The following is a 21,735-nucleotide window of genomic DNA, read 5'->3' on the forward strand; positions in this document are numbered from 1 at the left end:
TTTTTTTTTGCATGTGTGCTAAACAATGCTGGGTTTGACCACTTGCAGAAAGATCTTAATGGGATCAAACCTGCTTCAACAACTGGCTGAGGGCCTTGTGGCTTCTCCATCGTACTAGCTCTGGCAGGACAAGCTTAGCCACCGTGGAACAGGATGATGTTGGGTAAGGAGCTGAAGTCAGCGTTGTGATGCAGCAGCAGTTGGTCAGAGTGGTTGTTGCTGGCTTTGTGGTGGTACTTGTGAGGAAAGGTGTATCCTAGCTCCCCTACCACACCCGAAGGATGCTAGGAGCATGTGGAAAGAATAAGCCTGAACTGGTATAACTGGAACTCTAACTGGAAGCTCTGAGTGAACCAGTATGATGGCAGCCAGGGGAGCCATAAATCAAGCAGGCCCATCTAGAAAAGAGGACGCTTGCTGTTTCCCTTTGTTCACTCATTCCTTGAAAAATATTGTCATTGGTCACTGAGTATTTTGAGCTCTGAGAAAGTTTAGGATCACACCCAGGATAAGCACGTCAGGCCTATTGATACACAGCTTGCACTCTAGAAAACCTATAGGAGGTTGCAGGAAAGTGCAGAAACAGTAGGTAAACCAATATTTACATTTTTCCTTTCTCATCTGCTTCCTGAAAATAGCACAGAAGAAAGGAGCTGCATAGAGGGAAGCTGTATGAAGTTATTTTTTTTGTTAACTTAGTGTTTCCTCTTACAGGGTCTGCCAAATACAGAGAAAGGGAAATCAGACCTGTTTAAAATAGTTTTCTTCTTCTTTAAACAGAAGAAAATGACAATACTGCGAATTTGGCATTATTTTCTGACATCTGAACTTGACAACAGAGAAATAGTAGAAGAAACTATATTGATTTGGAGTGAGGCCAAAGTTCAGTGAATCAGGACTCAGAAGAGAAATGGAGAGGAACAGGTTACTTACAGTCACAGTCCAGCCATGGAATGTGCAGAACTTGGGTCTTCCATTCCCAAGACAACTGAGCACAATATTCTCAGTTTGGTAAGTCTCGTTGCTGCTATTGCTGATTAATTTTGGAGTATGGTCTCAAGAGCTGCTGAGCACTGCTCACTAGTTATTCTGAATGCTGATAGTTCACAAGATCAGTATTTTTGCTCCCCTGAGCCTTTAAGTTTGATCCCATATGAAAAGCATTTTTCTTTAGTCAATAGGAATGTGGCCTTTGGCACCTCTAGCTGCAGCTTTGCTGCAATCCCTGGAATCGGGTGGGATGAGAACAGTAAGTGGTTCTGGGCAGAGCACTGCAGAGCCCATGTTACAGGACTTCTGTTCTGTAAGCGGTGCTGCTGCAGCCCCTAATACTCTCCATTGCCCCTTGGAGAGGGAGGGAATGAGGCAGAAATGTCAAGCAGTAGCAGGTTGTTGCTCAGAGGGAAGAGAAGGTAGAAGTTTGATCTTGTGAAACACGTTCCAAAGTTCCTAAGGAAAGTATTCCGCTGAGCCTCGTTGCAAACTGGCCATTAGCAGGATTACATCTTTATATCCACAGAGCAAATAAGTGGAACTGAAAGGAACGCTTTCAGAGGAAGGAGAATCACTCCCTGAACTGTTTTAGATGTTAGCAGCAGCAAGACACAAACAATGCAGACACGTTGAGAGGTAAGTTAAAAGCCTTTTGGTTCACCTTCAAGCACTTTGTTGTAGGCAAAACCAGCATGGGATCAAAATGCGACTTTTATACAGAGCTTGTTTACTCAAGCAGTGCAAAGCAGGAACTCCAGCTTGGTAGTGTCAGATCCACAGAACATGTTCATTTTTGATCTGTTCACTTTTATCTGAGACAGTAACATACTCTTCTCTCATCCTTCCAGTCTCTCTGCAAAGCAATTTTGCTGTCAGGGCATTAAAGGGGGCTTTCTGGTGGTGCGGAGAAGCCTCTGACTTAGCCCCGCTGCTGCACTGGTTGGTGCAGATCTCTGGTTGTCCTGTAGCACCAGGTCTTTTCTCCATACAGACAACAGAGAAGGGCAGAAAGAACACCCAAGGCAGGCAAATATAATAAGCAATGTGAAAAGCTCTCCTACCTGTCTCCTCTGTTACATAGTCTGAAGCACCTTTATTCTCTGTAATGTAGGTGCCACCGAAGTCTGCAGGTAGGTGGTTTGCATTCAGCTTCATGTCAGCGACAGTCAGCAGGGGCTGGGCTGTTTCCAAGAGCAGATATAAAAGGGTGCTCTGGTGTGTCTGGGCAGAAGCAGGATGAAATAAAGGAAGCGTGCAGGGAAACAGGTGGCTTTCTATGCATCAGTCCTTGGACAGATGAGAAGTCCTAGTGAAAATTATGCAAGACAATGGTACACCCCAACCTCCCAGTCGGCAGGTCTGCTGATTACATTTCTTTGGTGGCATGAGAACCATTCACTGCATCCTCGTAGCAACTGTCTGCCATCTACAGAAAGAATGGCAGTGGATGTTGAAGGGTCAGATTTGGTTGTTGGTTACTGTTGCTGACACCTTTCATACTTGGAGACCTGCTACAGGATCACGCTAATAACTGATGCTCCTTCAAATTATCTGTTTCCCTTATCCTCCTAACTTTGCTATTTCCTGCTTCACGGGAAAAGCTTCTAATACCAGGACCAGTATCCTGCTTTTTCACAGATGGTTGCTGAGAGGAGACACCTGGCACTCTCTGGATCTCTTTGCATTGCTCAGATAATATTAATTACAGCTCCAAGGGAAACAGCCACCTGCTAACCTTTGACTTGATACTGTTTGTATTATGAATGGCACGGAACACAATTCTTTCTCTGCAGACACGCATTTTACCCTGCTGAGAGTAATTCATTGCCACTTTCCCAATTTCCGGATACTCCATTAGTGTTCGTGGGGCCGGGCGTGGGGCACTCTTGCTGATTACAGCACAGGGAGAGTGTCGGGGCTTGTGCTTGCTGTCTGCTGCTTTGCTCCTAGCTTGACTTGCCAACCTTTACAAAGGTGTCACGAGGCTGAGTGTATTGATGTGCAGAAAGCACACCACTTTGTGTACAGAGTGCTTTGAGATCACTGCATGAAACATGTATTTTATTCTTTTTTTTTTATCCTGTGCTTTAGAAGGTCTTTGTTACCTTTATGCAGAGCCAGAGAGCTAAATATTTTCCCAGCTTCTTCTCCAGTCCTCTTGTTAACAGCCCCTTCTTCTGCAGCCACAACTTCCACGGCGACGACCATGGGGCAGGGGGGAAGCAGGGAAAATGGGGAGGTTTAAGAGATTTAGAACACTGAGCAGAGAGAATGAGCATGGCTCTGTAAAAAGATTGGGCTCATTACGATTGCCCAAAACACTTCTTCCCTTTCTCCACGCCCTTGCTTCAGCTTTCTCCACATATTTTCTCAAATAATTTCTTGCATTTACTGTACAACTATAATTTTCTCCCATTAGTACCTCACAACGATTATGTATTTGTTCTCCAAGGGGAAGTTATTGTCATCTCATTTAGGAAGGGTTTAATTTATCTGTAGCAGAGTATGTTTTACTGATCTACTGGAGGTATTTGTGTGGCTGCATTTGTCTCTGCTGCCTGGAGCTGGGCACTTTCCCCCTCCCCAGCAGTGACATTGGACCACCCAAGGGATTATCCTAGTGAGTGCAAATCAAGTAAATGCTTAACCTAGGTTATATTCTACTGAGAATCTAGATGCAAGATCAAAAATTGTTTTCCCTTTCTCATTCCTGCAAAGTCAGATTGTTTCTTAGGCAGAAGGGAAATACAGTGACTCACCGATGTGCAAGACACAGATAGAGATTTCCAAGTCACAGTTATGGGTCTGAGGGAAAGCTGCATGCTTCAGAGCTGTATTAATAGAATTGAAAAGGTCTGGAATGTGTTGCCTGCTCAGTTTTCCTCAATGTGGCTGGGAACCAGAAGTTGGCAATATCTCCAGGCTAGTGGTATCCTCTGCTAAGTCAGTAGCTGATCTGTGTGGCTCCCAGAGGACTTGTGGGTTCATCGCAGTTACTCTCCTTTGTAACCAGGGAAGAGCCAGAATCTGAAAGAAAGGTGGCTCCCTCTCTCTTTCTTTTTTTTTTTTTTTAAATTTCCTTTCAGGACTGACTAGATAGGGTTTTAGATGTCACTTCATATGACCAGTTTAGAGGAGATGACACACGCCTGTCCCTCTGGACTCTGAAGGACAAGCCAGCTCATTTGAAAAGTGGGAACGTACTGTACATGTAGGCGGAGGAAGGCAGCAGCATTCAATGTACTCCCCTAGCTAGTTTTAAAAATGAGGAAAGGAGTTTAATGAAAGAGTGGATCCAAGTATCCTGTGTGTAGCTCTTGGATTCAGGCATTCTGGGACTCTCTGAATTTTGGCTCAGGTTCTTTGTAGCAGAGGATGAGCTGACCATCCCCGAGTGCAGAGCAGAACTGCAGAGTCTGCTGGACGTTTCTGGTCTGGGACATCCTCTGAAGGCAAAACCAAGCAATTTCTGCTCCTCTGATATTTTAAAGGGGGGCGATGAAATGCCAGCTCCTCTGCTTAGCATCTGGCCTCCTTTCAGTACCACAGCAATAAGCGTGCCACAGACATGTTCAGTGCGCCATCCCTCGCCATGCTTGCACAGAGAAGGGTTTCTGAGGGCTTAGTACCACGTTAATACTTGCTCTTCAAGACACTCATAGAACTGCTTTCACAGCCATCTTACCCCACATGCCGGTTCCTTGCTGTCTCGTCTGCTAACAAAGTTGCTTCAGTTATGAAAATGGCTTCAAATACTGGAAAAAAGTGGAGCTCTCAGATGCTCTTGTCCTCCCTGAAGGGGTGCTTGTTCTGGAGTCACCTTCTTCCTTCATTCTTCCTCTAATGAAAAGCACTGTCCTACGCCCAGGATTTTCTCCTTGATTCTACCTCCTGATGGAAACATGGTCTTTGAAAGATTCCTGCCGAAGAAGCTGTTTTCCTCTAGGAACTGTTGATTCAGCTCCACCAAACTGCTTCACAGGGACATCTACTTTTACAAAACTTTGTAGCAAACAAACAAACATTCAGACATTGAAGAATTCCTTGTGCTGTGGGTAGCGGTGTTTCACCCTGGCACAGTTAGAGACTGGTTTTTCCCTTCTTGGTGTCAGAATACAGTGTTTCTGAAAACGATAAAGCCAGAATGAAATGCCTGCACTTAGCAAAGTAAGGCAGTTCAGTGAGTCCGTTTCCAGATCACCCGTTTTGAATGTATTTGTTTCATGAGACGCTTCAAAATTTCAGTTTTCTCTTCCAGTCTGGGACAGAAGAAAGTTTGCGGAACAAAAATTCTGAAGTTCAGTCGTTTCTCAGTCCTCAACTTCTATTTTTCAGTCCTAGATTTTTAATATATCATATTTAAATGAAAAGAACAGCAACAACAACAAAAAACTTGGAGAAGTATTTCTAAAGCTCTTCATGATCTTTCACTGTTGTATCCCTGTCCTCCCCTATACTCTCATCCATCATCTTCCCTTGCTATGCTCTAATTATAGATGCCTTGAGGCAGAGACCTGCCAATGTTTCTGTCAGTGAAGTGCCAAGCACCTCTATGATGCTTTACAGATAATCATAGAGAATGCATATGTTGTGAAATGTTGATTCCCTCCCCCCCCACCCCTTTTTAAAAATATGTATGCCATATCAGGCAGAATTAAATTTCAGTGTGCCATCCTTCTTTCAGTCAGATGTTAAATTAACTTCCTTTTCCTCTGTCATTCTTGCTTCTGGCTAATGAGAGACAAGGGCCCCTCTCTCCTCTTCTTCCCACCTCTAATAATTTTGTTTCAAACCCTAGCAGCTTAGATACCAGTCCTAGTCCCAACAAAATAATTTGAATGCCTAAGGTATGTGAGAATAAGGGACAATCGCCTCAAATATCCCTTGGCCACCCATGTAGTCTTTGTGCTTAATGAATTTCAAGTTACTACTACCTACAGTGATGCAAAGTAAGAGGCACCGCATTTAATAAGAGGCTTTATAATTCTCCCTGTCTTTATGTAGAACTCCTCAGGAAGCGAGCACATCCAGCACCAGCACCTTGCAGAGGGAAAACCATCTGACAGATCATCTTCTGTGCTTGTACAAGCCTGGTTTCCAACCCCAAAGCATCTCACAGGTTACCAAGTGCTGCAGAGAGTGCTGCTCCTACAAAACCCCTCTTCTCAACTTTCTCATTTTTCCCTGAACAAGTTATTCATCATTAAAAGCAAACAGGCACGCAGCCCTCAGGAGACTCAGGGCTTCTCATCACCAGACGTGTCAGTATAAATCTGTCCCCAGGGCTCTGGGTGGTGCAGGGTGGCCAGCTGCACAGGCACCCTGCTCGGCGATCAGCTGGAACGTAACGCAGCAGTTGCCAGATAAGTCACTTACTGATTTATTGAATGGAGCAGTGGGGGATGAAAAAACATTTCTTTGTGCCTTAATATAGAGGCAAGGGAGACAAGCACCAAAATTCAGTGTCTGGAGGAGCTGGCAAAGCCTTTCTGAAGTGTTTGTGTGACATTAGTGCTGGGAAGTGTTTGCAGAGGTCCCTGGTGCTTTTGCCTGCTTCTGCTTTCCAGATTGCCGGGCCTGCCGTTATGCTATCTGCCAAAGTGCCTGCAGAAATGTGCACTCCCACTTGTGCAATCCCGCTTGTAGTGATGTTGGCTCTGCTTGCAGCAGCATCAGTGGTGGTCTGTGCCTATTGTGTTGCTAAATATGTAATATGCAGGCTCCACAGCTGAGATTTAAATTGCTTCATGTCACTGTTCACTTAAGTCTGAATGCAGATGTTGCTGTTTACCATAACAAGGTTTACCTTTTTCCCTGTTTGCTCCCTTCCATCTTGTGTCTTGTATGGCTTTCCTTTGCAACGATGACACATTTCCACGGTGAAATGACAGCTCATAGGGAAACAAATGGAAGGAAAGACTGAATGATCTCAAATCAAGTGAGAAGCCCAGCAATGATAAAAGCTTCCTACGACACCAGCAGTAGCTTATGCATTTGTGTGCATTTGTGCCTGTGTGGGTGGGTATATAAGAAAGGAAGAAAATCTTTGGTTTTGAAGTCTCAGGTCCTTTGCAACAAGATAATGATTTCAGGCTGAAAGGAGCATTTGACTGATCTTCTAATGGAATTCTTGGGCAGAAAAGATTTATTCAGAAAAGTGGAAATTAGAGATAACTGATAACAACACTGACCCTGTATTACATTAGACCAAAGCTAAGTCTTCATGGCCACGGTTCTTTTTCAGAAAACTGAGTGTTGTTTTCTGCTTATGAATCTAAATATAGTTGTTCCAAATTCTCTTCATAGAAAGAGAAGAAACATTTATTGGCTTTCTCATTTTTTTTTCTGAAGTCTGCTCTGCATAGATTTGCCTTTTGTCAACTGTGAGGAGTCTGTCTTGATGAGGAGTCTGTCTTGAAATCAGGTGATTTATTCCTCTTTCCCCAGTAAGAACTTGGGAACAAGGAGTTTTTCCTTAAGATCTTTATTGATTCAATACTTTTGTATTAATATTACTGTGTTATGAATTAGATTGTATCCAAATATACTGGAGGAAATTTAAACAGATAGTGATTCGTACAGCTGTCATCACAAGTGTTTCTATGGATATTTCCAGCTCTGCAAGGTTTAACTTTCCAGCTCAAGGTGATCCAAGATAGTGACATTAGAAAGATCAAAGTAAGATAAAAATCCATATAGACATCAATTTTATTGCTTGCCCTTTTAAAAATAATTGATTAATCCCCTGATGTATCACCAACATATCTGCCTCACTAACTGTTAGGCTACATAGCTGCTATCTGCCCAGAGATCCAGCCTGTTTAACCACGTCTGCTGCTGATCTGCAGTCACGGTGTAACTCCCAGTATCCGTAGAAGTTAATCTGAATTTAGGGACATGTAGTGCTCCTCTCTGTGGAGCACGGTATCCATAAGTCCAAAAGATTCAGTGACCTGAGCATTATTCTGTAGAGTGATAAAGAGAGACAGCTGTTAAGTCAGGCAGCAAAATCAAAAGGTGTGATGAAAGACAATGATGATCACAGAGGAAGGCATCCAGTATCCCAGGAGAAGAGGCTCCTCCTGGGGAGGACGTGGTGATTATTCCTGGTTAGGGCTTAGTGAAATGACTAACGTCTATGCAGATGATTCCAAAATTTTCAAATTCTGAAGCATCTGTCAGTGCTCCATTGCTGAAGACAGGGTGCTGGAGACAAGCATCTGGACAAAACACTGGAGATGAGCTGTGAGCTCATCTGGTGAATCATTTCCTATAACTCTTTTTTTCTGTTAGAGACTCACTTTCCCTCAGATGAAGTTGACTTGTTTTCCAGGAAGAAGCCTTTTGTAAGGAAAGGGTTTTGACCCATGAGGTCCAGGTCTGTGAAAGATGAATGTGATGGCATGAGCTCCTAAAAGTGACCAAAGGAAGGAGAAAAACCTGCTTTGTCTCCCATTTTATTAATGTTTTATCCTGCAGTCTTCCTGAGAAACCGAAATCCTGCTGGGCTGCAATCTTGGCAGAATTGTCATATGGGATTAGTGGAATCGTTCAATGTTATCAGAGTTGTGCTTTTTATGATTTTTATCATGGCAGTCTTCAAAATATTGTGGTCTGCCAAAAGGCCATTTAAGGTAGAAGAAATCTGCTTAAATGAGAAGAACGCCGTTGAATGGTATCTCAGAGAAGCTTCACCCCAAACGTCCTGTACAGGAAGGGCCATTCTGCCCCAGCAAATGGAAAGATGCACCAGGTTGACAAGGTAAATGGACGTGAATGCCATTTTGAACAAGAGAAGGGAGAAGAAATTAAGCAGGTTTCTTCTTTTGTAGTGGTGTCCAGGTGCACGATCTTACTCTGAGAGAGTATTCGTGGTGTATATTCAGTTTGCAAATTGTGCCTTGAGTTTGTATGGCTAGTGCATGCCTCAAGGGTTTGAGATGTCAGCTGGGAAAGAAATTTGATGCTAAAATTACTTTTTTGTTTGTTTTTTGTTTTTTTTTTGTAATCTCATTTCTTATTTAATAATTAAAGTTTAACCTTTTTCTTTGCTAGAATTAAATTATATGCTTTCACCTTTAATCTGCCTGATGTTGAGTAAATTGAACTGAAGCTAGCAAACACAAAACAGACTTCTTCTCCAGAGGAAACATATCTGTTTAGAACAGTAAATGTAGGAAGCCTCTCGATGTGTATCTGCCATTTGAGGTGAACCTGACAATTGAATACATTTCCTGCACTTCAAGAGTGAGTTTGAAGACTGGTATGAGCAGCTGTGGAGTGCCAGGAACAAATCTCTGTGTCAGTAGAGATTAACAACTCATAAATAGGTATTCTCCAGTCATCACAGTAAGCTGTAGAATTTCAAAGATAATTGATCGGAATACAAAATAGATTAAAATTAGTCCTGTATTTCAACAAAATACATTGATTCTGTATGAATAACAGCACAGCCAGCAAGGTCTTGATTTCTTACATGTGGTTTTCCGTACCTTATACACCATCTCATCACTGTGGTTTTTCTTTAAGACCTTAGTAATTAGATCCTACCTCATTGGGACTATATGCTCTGCTTGTCTTCAAACAAGCTAGCAATAAACAAGACCTTCCTGCTGATTACAGCGTGACTCTGTGCTAATATCCTAATAAAATCAACCAGGCAGAATAAAGGCTAGTAAAAGAACTTCACAGAGTTCTAGGATCTGTATGGGGTCTGTCTGCAGCCTTATTACAGTGGCAGTGACTGGAGGGAGAAATTATATCCCCCTTGTTATGCCATGTCTGCCTAAACTTGAAAAATCTCTGACCAAATGTGTCTCCAAGAAAAGAAATGTGTAGTTGTTGTAATTTCAGTGGGATAAAAAATTAATTCTGTGTATTTATGTGTTAGTAAAGAAGATCTGTACTGCTGAATGTGATGCAGTTTCAAAGGAAATTGAAGCTGGAAGATGCAAGTTAAGACCTTGAACTACAAAAATAGCTGTAGAAGTGAATACGTAATGTGACATTACACAAAAGGATTAGTGGGAGTGAGAGTAACGTTAAACTTTGCTCTTTAATAGGCAGTGTGGGACACAGTCACGCTCAAAAGAACCAGACTCAGATATTATCACTGCATCTTCATCTAAATGATGGACCCCATGCTTGTAGTTGAACAGAATGGCTCATCTTTGAGTAGGGGAAAATTATATTCATCAGGTTGGCAGTTAGAGCACAGAACTGGATGGGTATCTTTGAAAAACGCCCTTGGAGCTCAAAAACACTCGGAAAAGCTGCAGTGACCTACTGATAATATTAGCTTAGAGCAACTACCAGCGATTTCTTCCCTTATGTGAGAAGGGAAGCATGGGTATTTGAACAATGATCTCCAGAGGTAAGAGATGAGAACTTTCAGGGTGCAAAGAGGCAAGACAAGCAAGGACTCAGCTGTCATCCCTGAAGGCAGGACACGGTGGTGTGATACTCAACTGCCTCATCAGACAGAAGAGTACCCCACCATGGAGCTGGAAGGTTTTCTCTCAGCTGCAGACCCCCTGGCTGCCTTTGATTACACAAGGATTGCCCCACAGAAAGGACACTGCCCTCCTGCTACCAATTTCAGGGAAATTACCCTCAACAGATTGACAGACAGGTGGAGCTTCATCATGCAAATACATGGCAGTAATGGGCCTCCCTCGTCGGAGCTGGTGGAAAACTTCTATTAATGGTTGGAGGCACAGAAAGTGCTGCCCAGCAGATAAAGTCAGGCTCTGTCCAGAAGCAGCAAGGCTAACTCAGGCACACTGGCTGTCATATTGCAACAGCTTACAAAGTAAGAGGGAAACAAGAGCTTGTTAATTACAATCCTCTTAACCTCTTAGTTATCCCTTTGACCAGAAAGTAGGGATTTGTTCCTTCTGCATAATCCCTCTTCCTCCTTGGCAGTAAGAATTTCCAGTTACGCGCTGTTTGGGGAACAGAACTTAGAGACAAAATGTTCAGACCTGTGTCCCCCCCAAAGCAGCTCTGTGTGTATGAACACACAGCAAGTTTCAGCTAGTTAAATCTGTTTCTAATTCTGTATTTGAAAATGAGCTTAAATGCCAGTGGTGATGTAATGTTCATTTACATTTAGATTCTGTTTCTATTTATTTTTATTCCTATTAACTGGATGTAGATTCTAGCAGTTTGTTTTTTTTTTTAATCCATCCAGGCTCTCTTTGATATGAACAGCTCATTTTTTACTTAAAGCCTGCCAAATTTCATGCCTTATTGATTCAATAAACGAAGAAGAATGACAGGTAGAAGGGGAAATGGATGTTTCCTCCCCAAGGGAAGGCTTATAAATTTCATATGAACTGTTTCTGCAGGAAATGCTTGCTCTGATTGCCACTAAAATGGCCCTGGAAGGAAGTTAGAGGGTATCATTCACTTCAGGTTTGTCCTGGATATGCATAGCTGGAATTGCATTTTGGTTTTAAGATATCTCCTGCACCATATTCCATAAACATGAACTGCCTGTATGTCAGAGATGGCTTAAAAATAACTGGAAGTCTCTCATCTGCAGCCTCTCTCTTTGCGGTTCTTTGCTCTCGGTGCTGCTGAGTACTCTTGACACTCCAGAGGACAATCTTGGAGGTAGGAGCTACCGAAGCACGCTGCAATTAGTTGTGTCATCTTCTACAAATAGGCACACTCCAAATGCAGGAGCTCAAGTAGTTCCTCAGTCCCTTCGTATCCACAAAGCTTATGGCAAGGACAAAGGAGCCAGGGCATAAATTAGCAGATGGCATCTGGAAATCTGGACTCAGAAGAGCGTGCCAGGGGATTAAGGCAGGGATCGGAGTGCTTCTGAGCATTGTGTTCATTTATTCTCCCAGGAAGATCAGGGAGATTTATCTTTAGAAGAAGCAGAAGTAATAACAGCTAGGGTCATCAGCAAGATTTCTCCAAGTACTTACTCCCATAAATATCCACTGGGATGACAGAGTTCCCTAATGCCGTGGTGTTGAAAGAGTTGCCAGAATAATTAGTTTTCTATTAGGATACACAAGACATTTGATGTCTCTCAAAATTGTTGTTCCAGGCTCTCCAAAGACACAAATACACTGGTTATACTGGATGCGCCTACTTATATTTTCTTTAGAGCAGAGAGGTTTACAAGAGCCCTATTTTTTAATTTAAGATCCTGAGATAATTACATGACTTCAGGAGGCAAGAGACTCATTGTACTGTGACTCAATCCAGGCAGGCATGCAAGTAAGAGACTAGACAAGGCACAGCTAATAAGAAAGCTCTTTATTGTACACAAAAAGTTACATTAAACTAGTGTTACAAAGGCTGCAAATTGAAGAACTCGGCAATCAGAAAATAGCAGAATGGAGGTTGGTTTTACAAATGTAATTAGCCCTTTTGCCCATTTATACTATGATATACCCATTAATTACCTGATCCAGATCTTTTTCCAGAGGACTCCTGTCTTGAGGTTAGGTATTGTTGCCAGCTTTATGCTTCATTAGTTTACTTTTTAGCAGAGCACACAAACTAAGTGTAGTGATTGCTTTCCTCTCACTTTTCTGCTGTGGTGAACTGTTCTTACAGTGCAAGGCTGCAGGGAATGCCAGAGTGCACACCATACACAAAGAAACCCATCCTATGGCTTCCCACAAGTCTAGCAGAGTAAGTATGGCTTTCTTTAATTTACTGGCAAGGTTTCATGATACCGGTGGTCTCAGAGACATCGGTCTCGTCAAGGAACCTGATTTGCTCATTATAAGGAAAGTTGCTGTGCAATTACTTCTGTGCTTGGGCATTTCCAATCCTACAGACCTAATGAGCTGTGTTTACTAATGGAGTACACTGAAGTAGCTCCTACAAACTCTGAAATTCATATACTGGGATGAAAGTTGATATTTTAAATAGATTCAGTCAGATTCACAGACAAGAACTCATCAAATCCTGAAAGACAATTTCGTTTAGTTATAGCTTTTATTTCCTCACAGTTACTTGCTTACAATTTTAGCACTTCTCAAGCTACCTGCCTCTTCATTTTCCACGCTCCTCTCTTGCTGTCTTCCCCACTTGGACTGCCAAGATCTGATGGGAGAAAAAGAGGCCTTTAAAAATACCTTCTGTAAAAATCTTCCTCTTCAGAAACCCCTCCGTACCTACTGCGGATGCTACCTGGATGAGCATGCGAACAGTGAACGTGGACACCTACGGTTTGCGATGTGATTGGGAATGGTGTTCTCTGCAGGCTGGGCGGAGACTGGCCACGTACTGCTTTTTGCCACTAAATAGACACGGGGTCCTTCAGAATAGCTGCTATGCTGTTCTGCTTCTTGTGCCATGTATACGAAGTGCTAAGCAGCTGCTGAGCAGGACAGCAGCCTTCTCAGCAGCAGAAGCCTTTTCACCTCCCTGATCTCAGCCATCATCCCAGCTGAGGGGTAGGAGTGGAAGGCAGAGCAACTTTGCTCAAGGATTGTCTCCTTTTTCTCTGCTTCAGACACCAGCTTGAGAAAATCAACTGTCTGCCTTTGATCCTCACAGGTACCCTGTCAGGAGGAATGTTGCCTTTCATTTGATGATCGTTTTTGCAGACAAAAAAGGAGAAATGTGCTGTGTCTCCGCTGTCGAAGAGCCAGACGCAAGCAGACCAACCTGGATACGTGTGCGGAGAGGCCACACGTGGGGAGCGACACAGCCAACGGCAAACAAGGACAGCTGGTGTGTGGAGAGTCTCTGGGCCTGATTCTCTTCTCTTTCCCAGCCCTACACTTTGTGGAAATGGACCTTCCGTTTTAGCCTAATAACGAGTCCAGAATGCAGTATAATGAGTGTGAGTGCTGTCAGACAGCAGACCTTAAAGTTTTCTCAGCCTTTCAACAGACATGGGCAGACTTCTGGCCCTTTTGCCTGGAGCTTTGATTAAACTCTTGCTAAAGTTTCCCTTTGTTGATATGTTCCCTTTCAGGCAGAGGTGAAGAGTAGGGGGAAAAGCAGCCTATGTCTGAGAGCATGCAGGCTCCCATCTCTGTGCCTAATAACGCCGTGGAGATCTGAGCAACTTGTTGCCTTTTCCTGCTCAGTGTCTTGTCTGGCTGGGTCGTGTGGCTTCTGAAATGCCTTGCTTAGTGAGGGCACTGACTGTGATGATTGGCAGCTGTGCCATGTCAGAAGACCAAACTGGCTCAATCCACGGCAGGGAACTTTAAAGCCTTAAAAAGAGCAGAATCTCCACTGCTCACAGGAGGCCATTAATGATTTTCTGCTTTTGAATCTAAGTTTAGGATGTACCATTAGGATCCCAGATAACCTTATCAGAGATGTCAAAAGGAGTTAGTAAGAAACTCTTGCTGCTTGATTCCTGTGGGACCACAGAGGCAAAAAAAAAAAAAAAAAAAAAAAAAGCAAAGAAAGAAAAAGAAAAGATGCAGATACAGGGGAAAATACTATCACAGGGAGGGCTCTCCTAGCCTCTGAAGGAGCATTAACAAGCATTAATAGATACTGGAAGGCAGTATGTTAATAACAGAATATTGGTGTTTATCAGGCACTGTGGGTTGGGTGAAACGTCTGATCACAGTGCTGATAGTGAGGCCATGAGATGTGTTTCAAATTGGCTGCAGATTGTAATTAGCTTTTTCCCCTGGCTTTTTTTTTTTCCTCTTTCCTCCTCCCATTCTGATATGCCACTCTCAGTGCTTAAACATGTTTTTTCCTGTCAGGATTCAGGAGTAAAGCGAAGCCATTTCTGATCTTTCACCATGCCTAGTGGTTCCTGAATCTTGTTAATGTTGTCAGATCTTATCAGAAAAACGACACAGACGTCTGCATCAGCCCTCTGCCTGACAGTGGCTGCCACCACCCCGAAACATGGGGACAGAAGGAAGTGGCATCTCTGTCTGTTATCTTTAGCTAGCACAAGTCATGACGCAAAAGGTGTGTTAACTTTTCCCATGTATATTTCCTGCAGAACTTATACAGTACTCTAAAATAATAGAAAGAGGAAAGGTGACTAATTCATTTGCAATTAAAGGTTTCTTCTTTCAGGCAGCCATCAACGTGAATTGCAGCTGTTGCTCCACTGCAGTCTGCTGCAGCTCGCCATGGACCAAGCACTGCTTGGCTGCAGTCACAACGCACGTGAGAATGCCATTAGCATTTAATCCTAATTACCTTACGTGGTAAGTGCTACTATGTCATCTTATCCTCCTTTCACCATGTAGCCATACCTAAATCCCAGATTTCAACCTATTTAGTGCTAGATTCTCTTCTTGCTGCCCTGTAAGGAGTACTTCTATTAAGCTCGGAAGAATGATTAGGCTCTTTAGGTGAGGCAAAAAGCAGGCTCTCAAAGTAAGCCTCTGCCTGCCTTTTTATTTTTTCTTTCTTTCTTTTCCTTCTAAATCTGCCTTCTTCAAGCTAATCCAAGACCAGTAGTCTTAATTCTGAAGAGTATAAGAGTTTTCATGAGTACCTGTGACTTTTCTCACAAGTTGAGATATCTCTTGCTTCTTACCTCCCATCCATGTGTTAGGAAGTTTTAATGATCCAGTGGAGATACTAGAATATAGCAGGATGATGAAGGAAGATAAAGATATGAGAAGAGAAGTTGGGAATCAGTGGACAAGGGCCTTCTAGGTAGCTTACTCCTCTGCCTGCTTAGTAGATTATGCGAGACTTCCAAGCTTCTGGGCTGCACCATGCTCCTTTTCAAAAGGAGTGTTTCACTCTGACCATGTTAGGGCAACCTCTCAGACCTGAGGAAGGTTCCCAGATACTTATAGGGGGAATCTGATAATAAACGATAGTCGTGAGTATCTTAAAGTTTAATCAGAAGGCAGATAAAAACATTAAAGTCAGAATTCATGCAGGGTGGAGCTTCTAAAGCATGTAATGAATTGCTGGTACTTGTTCAGGAAGCAAGCAGCCTTGTTCACACTGTCTTTACTTCAGTCTATGAAAAAGCAATTGATTTCCATGCCTTTCCCTGGATATTTCTGGGGAGGCAGAAACAGAGAAAATCAGTTTTTTCTTCACTTTGTGCTGAATTGCATAACGAAGGCACTGAAGATTAGCAGTCATGGAAGTTCTGAAAAACTCTCGTTCTTCTACCTTTTAGAACCGAAATAACATAACTGTACCTTGGCATCATCTCCTGATGTAAGGCGGCAGATACAGCTATTGAAATGTCTGTACATGTTGCAAACTTCTCTCCCCCGTCATCTGCCAGAGCTACAGCTGAGACCACAGGAGAGAAATGAGTTCAGAGCAATGCCTCGCGTTTGTCTCCTTCTCCTTGTCCAGAATGATGACTGCAGCCTTTCAGCCCCTTGAGATATCTGTTTCTCAATAGCCAGTAAACCCTGGCAAAGCATTAGGACAGGTCCTTACAATGAGACACTTCATCCTCAAACAGTAATAGGGCTGACATTCACTTATCTGCCCAGCCAAGACTGTCAGGTGATGTGATACAATCAAGTCATTCAATTTCATTTGATTACAAAATGATTGAATCCTGATACAGATAGGATAACATTGTACGGAGCTATAACGGGTCTAAAACCAACCTATTAAGCAGCCCATATCTAGCTGTGTTGTGATGGAAGGCTCCTTGGCAAACCCTGCTTTTCAGCATTTTGGACCCCCTTCATTTAGAAGCCAAACCCGTACCCAGATGACAACTCCAGATACTATTTTTCAAGATGATATAACATAAAAACAGCGAAGAGTGAAGCCAGCCTGAGAAGCCTTATGGGTCGGAGGAGTGTAAGCGTGTATCGGTGCCCTGGGTGACCAACCTCGGGGTGGTGTGCTTGGGAAGGGAGAAAAATTCCCCTCTTTTAGCTGTGAAGTTTGCAATAAGGGACAGAGTAGCTGAGAAAGGGAAGAGGTGTAAAATGGTAGGGATGCCGCTTCTTATCAAAGCATATAAAATAACTGTTTTCCACCCAAGCAAGGCCCTGCAGAGTGGCTGTCTTCCTCCATTTTCCCCTTGATGTCTTCTTGTTATTCCTTTTGTTTCTTCAAAAGGAGACACCGGAAGAAATGTGCTGCGGTGCAAAAGTATGCTGTCTACCCATGGTGCAAACAGCTGTTAGCTAAGAAATGAGATGCTCAGAGAGGCATATTAAAATACAGGGTGATTTTGATGAGCAGTAAATTTCTTTTAGAGGATGGCATGGTTCTGTACACCAGATCTCTTCCCTTTGAATAGAAAACAAAATATCAATCCTTCCTTTAAAAAAAAAAGGTTTTAATTGTGCGAAAAATGAACATGAATGCCTCCCCCTCTTTCATTTTAGGAAAAAAGACTGACTAGGAAACTAATTAAGTGGTTGGTTAACTTTATGCATATAAGTAGCTTCATTTGATTTTAAGTCAAGTTGCTGCGGCTCCCTATTGAAAGCATCAGCAGAAAGGCGGGCGACTAAATCTCCATAAAAATGCCGTTAATCTTGAGAAGACCTTGAATGGCTCCTGCGTTCCCTAATGGAGCCGTTCCTGCTCTTTTCTTTTCACAGCCTGTGAGGTACACGTTTGCTTGTGTGCCAGTAAAAATACAGTAATTCAGGAAGAACTGCGACCCTTCCTTGAAACAGTAATCTGCAGCTCCCTCCCATTGAATAGAAGTTGAGAGCGTGTTGTGAGCCTGCTGTTGGCTCAGCAGTGCAGCAGGTATACAGGACAGTGTCAGCCCCTAGCTCAGGTGAGATGCCTGACAGGTTTTTTCAATGCGTGCTAGGTACATTTTAGAAAACAATGGTACAGCGTGTGAGATTATAGACATTACACAGTGTCCTTCACAGCTGGCATCGTGTGGTTCCTTACGCAGGAAGACACAAACTTGTGCTCGTTCATCATAAAGGGAAAAAAAGCTTTTCATGCATTTAGGCCCAGGCTCACAGCAGAGACAAGAGGTAAATCTGTGCTGTATTTTGTACGTGAGCTTGTGTGCTTGAAGTCCCCTCATAACACACTGCTCTCAGATGTACCCTGAAGCACACCTTTTGGTAAACTTTGGGGCACACAGAGGGAGCACCTCGGGCTACGTGCTGGTGACTGACACGGGGCCAGCAGGGACCCGCTCTCCGTGCAGATGGGCCAGGCTGGGTGCTCAGGTAAGTATGAGGTTTTCACTTGCCCTACAGCATTGTTACGGGCGCTTCAGGAAGGGCCCAGGGAGGAAATGGGGTCCTTGGGCTCAGCCTGCCTTATAACTGCAGGCAGGCATTGTGTGCTGGACCTGTGAGCTGAGCAGCTGGGGGGTAAGCAAGGACGGGGGCCATGACAGGTTTTAGCATTTTCAGACAAAATGCAAACACTTCAGATTCACATCTAGCCAGGCTGATACGCTACTACATCAAGCAAGTCACCTGGCTCTCTTTCATGCCCTGCCTTGCACAACTCCAGCTTTCCAGGGACGGGTACCCTGAACGTTGTGCCTCCCACCTGCATTTCACTGGTCTCGTAGGACTTGTCACACCACGACGTTACTCACTTGCGTCTGTGTGGGTGGCTCCTTGCGGAAAGCCAGGGGCAGGTGGAGAGGCTGTGGAGCCACAGGTGCGGATCCGAAGGCTGTGCGATCACCAAAGTAGGAATGTGAGCAGAAGGCAGACGCTGCGCCAGAAGTAGCAACAATGCAGAAATACATTCAGAGAGAGCAATAGCAAAGGGAAAGGCAGAAAGAAGAGGGGGCATCAGATGGAAGTGAAGTGAAGGCAGTAGCAGGGAGCAGGCCTGGTGTGCTCTGCCAGACCAGCCACCGGACATACTTTTACCTGTCCTATACCCGTCAGTGTGAATGCATGGTGCCTTGCTGCTGCCACTGACAAAATTGCTAATTTATTGAGCTTTCAGGAGGGTCTAGGTTGGAAAAGAGCACTCATCTGTCATTCCCACATGCCCCCTCCAATATTGGCTGTCATTGGCAATGGGCATGCTGTTAGTCATTTGTTTGGTTCAGCTGTTTTGCCTGCTGCTTAGGTTTAATGGAGGGTTTCTGGCTTTTAAAAAAATCAGTACAGAGCTGGGGCTCCAGCCTGAAATGCCATGTATATTTAGTTTTAAGTCTGGGGTGTGCCATAGCGTGAGGTGGCTGAGGTTGGAGAAGAGAGTCCTGTTAGCTTTATGCATGGCTATATCATTACCTGCTTACTGTGCACTGTTCCTGAGCACTGTATATACCTATATGTATTTCATTTATTGTATTTTTTTGAGTATACATTCTATTTTTTGTGTGGCTGAAACTTTATCTGCAAACTAGACTGAAGAAATCAGCCAACCTTCTCCTCCCTGTTCCGTTTCGGCATGGCTTTGTTACAGCCCACTGACACGAGGTGCAGCAGATGAGCAGCTGGGGAGTTGTTTCTCCCCAGAGAAAGCCCTTTACTGTCAGGCTCGGTTTTTGTTCTAGACTTTCATGCTCACATACTTCACTCTAGAAGTGGCAAGATCCCAAGCTGTAAAGCGTCAAATGATGTTTTATCCAGGACCCAAGTTTGAGATGGATCCAGCAGTTCAGCCATGCGTTTGCCTGGGCTTTTTGGGTGATCCAGCAGGCTAGAACAGGACGGTAGAGGAAGATAGCCAGCAGAAGAAAGAATCTCTGCCACAGTATTGCAGGTTGGTCATTATTTATTATATGTTTAGAAAAACAGACTGAGTTGTACCAGCCGATTGAGACTTCAGGGAGCAGTGTAGTGATTGACTTGGTAGCAATCTTTATTCCTCGCAGCAGCCATCTGTACTGGGAGGAACCAGTACCCTCAGGTAATGCTGCCAATCAAGATACTGATGTTTTAAAAAGTGGAAGTGATCAGGTGGAACATTTTTAAGGGTATTTTAAGTCCAGGCTGTTAGCCATATGCCAAGGCGAGTTATTACACTTCACCGTCAGAGACTCATCTTCATTTTGGATACACTATTCTCTTTTCATTTCCTCTTTCAAGAATTATTCTAAATATTTCTAAGAATTGTCGCATTCCACCCCACGTAAGACCTTTGTAAACTCTGAGGCTCATGCAACCTTCATTCCTCAGGTCAGCAGCAAGGCAGGAAAGCCAGCAGGAAAGCCACCTTCCTAGGTGCCACTTGGGCTGGATCAGTGGGATAAGGAGGTGCCCCCCAGGGGTCAGAGCCAAGCTGGAAGGAGCAGCCTGAGCAGGAGCTGGGAGCCGGGCAGTGGGCTGGAGGAGTGGTGCCTGCCCATGCTGCTGAGAAGGAAATCCACCCACAGAGTGAGTTTTGATCTCAGCAGCACTGCTTGGGCTGAGGATGTGGCAACGCTGTGACCTGGCTTTAGGGATTTGGTGTTGTGTGGTTAATCTGGGAGGTGGGCGGCAGTGAGAGCTCCCCCAGCTGCTTCTTCTGCTTTAGCAGCTCATCCCAGCGAGGTGACGCTGTGGTTGAGTAGCTGAGCCACGTAGCTGTGGGGTGGAGGAGAGGGTTGCCGAATGAATGAGGGGTGTCAGAGCCAGGTACCTGCTTAACAGGATGGAAAAAGGTGTGAGCTGAGTCCCTGCTTGTGCCTGGGCTAATTCCTGCTGCTTCTGAGGTTGTGGAAAAGCACAGCAGATCTCGGCCTAGGAATGCAGGAGCTTTTATCCTGGATACAGTTTTGACATTTAAGATGCCTTTAAGGAACTCAAAATGTAGAGGTGAGGTGATTTGTGGGGTGCGTGTACATGTAAATGAAATCAGCGATGATGCAGTGCCTCAGTGCTTTCAATTACATGACCTTATGAGTGTGTGTGCACATGGTGGGGAGAAATGGGGAGATACTGAACTTTAAATAAACAGTTCTGTGCATCTGCAGCTTCCTGTTATTTTAAGTCTGCTTCATCCTCATATTTGCTGGCACAGAAGTCTCAGGAAATATAACTGCTCGTTCAGCATATCAGTAATTGTTTTCAGGATATGGCACTGATATTAATTGCGTGTCATTGTTCCTGAATTAAAATGTTCCTATTTACTAACCTCCTTACTCATTATAGTCCTGAGCCACTGGAGAGTTTGAAGCTCATCTATTTGTCAAATATGTTTTATGAGTTAATTCTTCTGTCAGCATTACTGGGTATTTGTATCCACTGGTTACAGCCCAGGAATTGCAATTTTACTCAGAAATAGATCTTTTAACCTGACCGTGCTGCCAAAGATTATGCAAATAAATAAACAAAAAACTTGAGCCATTATGTGTCTGTGCTAGGAATACTAAGTCCAGTGTCACTGCTACATTAATAAATTAACCAACATTACTGACTTACAGTCATTGCAGATGGATGCTCGTAATGAAATGGGTTGCTTTGTTTTGTTCTGTTTTTTTAGTTAACAGCTGCTAAAATACCAAACAGCCTGACTGTTTTCAAACTGACATCTACTTAGGACCCAGAACAATTTACTTTCTTAAATAAAGGGAAGCTTCTCTTCCTGGAAGCTGTACAACATTTTTAATGTCTCCCATGCTGAAGTGGGATGAAAGGTCAAAACTCATTAAAACTTTAGCAAAGCAGAAGTCTGCTTTAAAAGATTCATTTGGTTTTTTAGTTTTTATAGGCCTTGATTTATCAGTGTGCCTAAGTGTAGGCTTAATTTTCTATCACTTTGATTTCAGTCACGTGCTCAGGGTTTTATTGAGTCACAAATTGATGAGATTTCTGGGAGTCTGGTCTTGGGCATGCCTGGATAATAAACTTGAAAAATGGAGAAAGGCAGAATGCTTTCCAAGACTGCAGTCAAGCCATGAACCTGTACCTC

General features: G+C 43.6%; 1 protein-coding gene across 3 annotated transcripts in view; it reads left to right on the top strand.

Annotated features, from left to right (window-relative positions):
- Nucleotides 1-21,735, top strand: part of C13H8orf48 (chromosome 13 C8orf48 homolog) — a 101,555-nt gene that overhangs the window by 46,461 nt on the left and 33,359 nt on the right. For 2 of the 3 annotated variants that reach the window (XR_010834832.1, XR_010834833.1), the window contains exons 11-14: nt 781-1,011; nt 1,520-1,629; nt 13,525-15,161; nt 17,502-19,605. The gene's annotated coding sequence lies outside the window, so the exon portion shown is untranslated. Of the gene's footprint in view, nt 1-780; nt 1,012-1,519; nt 1,630-13,524; nt 15,162-17,501; nt 19,606-21,735 lie in introns of those variants that run through there. The other variant, XR_010834831.1, reaches the window with a different exon arrangement.

The sequence above is a fragment of the Anser cygnoides genome, chromosome 13 (assembly GCF_040182565.1).
Source record: "Anser cygnoides isolate HZ-2024a breed goose chromosome 13, Taihu_goose_T2T_genome, whole genome shotgun sequence".
NCBI classification, from domain to species: domain Eukaryota; kingdom Metazoa; phylum Chordata; class Aves; order Anseriformes; family Anatidae; genus Anser; species Anser cygnoides.